Source organism: Dendrobium catenatum, unplaced genomic scaffold (genome assembly GCF_001605985.2).
Source record: "Dendrobium catenatum unplaced genomic scaffold, ASM160598v2 original_scaffold_241445, whole genome shotgun sequence".
In the NCBI taxonomy this organism is placed as follows: Eukaryota; Viridiplantae; Streptophyta; class Magnoliopsida; order Asparagales; family Orchidaceae; genus Dendrobium; species Dendrobium catenatum.
This window is the reverse complement of record NW_021559852.1, coordinates 530-1,434: the sequence shown is the minus strand read 5'-3', so window position 1 is coordinate 1,434 and position 905 is coordinate 530. Positions and strand designations below refer to the sequence as shown.

General features: G+C 33.7%; 1 non-coding gene across 1 annotated transcript; it reads right to left on the bottom strand.

Moving 5' to 3' along the window:
• Nucleotides 1-448: 448 nt before the first annotated feature.
• Nucleotides 449-533, bottom strand: LOC114578974. Its single transcript, XR_003699863.1, has one exon. It is a non-coding gene; the product is annotated as a small nucleolar RNA SNORD25 (small nucleolar RNA).
• Between the last annotated feature and the right edge of the window lie 372 nt (nucleotides 534-905).

Sequence of the window (905 nt, the reverse complement as noted above, 5' to 3'; positions counted from 1 at the left end):
AGCTTCAAATTCCTAAAACAATCGAGAATTAAATAGATTAATACTGGAAATATATTTATTTGTTCATTGCTGCAAATGATGTATTATAAGCTGCAAACAACTGATCTTTATAACAATTTTGCGCACCTCAAACACGTCAAACTTTAGCTCATGCTAGCCTCTTTGATCAATCAACACTGCTGAGGCAATTGATCTAATAATCTAATTGCACCAAGGGTATTAACCAAACAAAATTTTTCAGTATTGTCTTATTCAGTTATGATGTTGAACGGGAGACGCACAGATTTAACATTAGTAGATCACAGAAGCAATAATATCATAAAATGTATAGAGGATAACATCAGAACTATAGGAAGAAATGCTTCCCTGTTGGAAAATTCAATGGCTCTTCATATGGAAGTTCGATTACAAAGCTGAAATTAAAAATAAAAAAACTAGCTGAACAAGGCACAACTCAGTCCCTTAGATGTTCTTAAATTCTGCGATCATGTCCGCAAAACTCATTACAGGTCTGTAGGATCATCACAGTTGTTAAAACCTCAGGAATAAATGTTATTTTTTTTTATAAATTTAAAACTAGAAATACCAAACAAAATTTATATCAGGTAGATCAAATGAGCTTGACTAAGATTGGCGTGTATGTAATTTGATAGACATACCGAGGATCAATAGTTATCACCGTGGATCACATAAATGCGATTACTGTCCAAAATACAACAATCAATCTAGCTTCAAGGGAACGAGTACGTTGGGAACTGAGATCATCCTCAACGACCAGATTGTGAAGCTATGGAAAATCAATACCCGCAAGTCATTTCATCTACGAAAATAAAACGAGTTCAAATAGGATTACATAAAACCCTAGTTCATTTATATCACGGTATTAGCTGAAATTCCAAGCAACC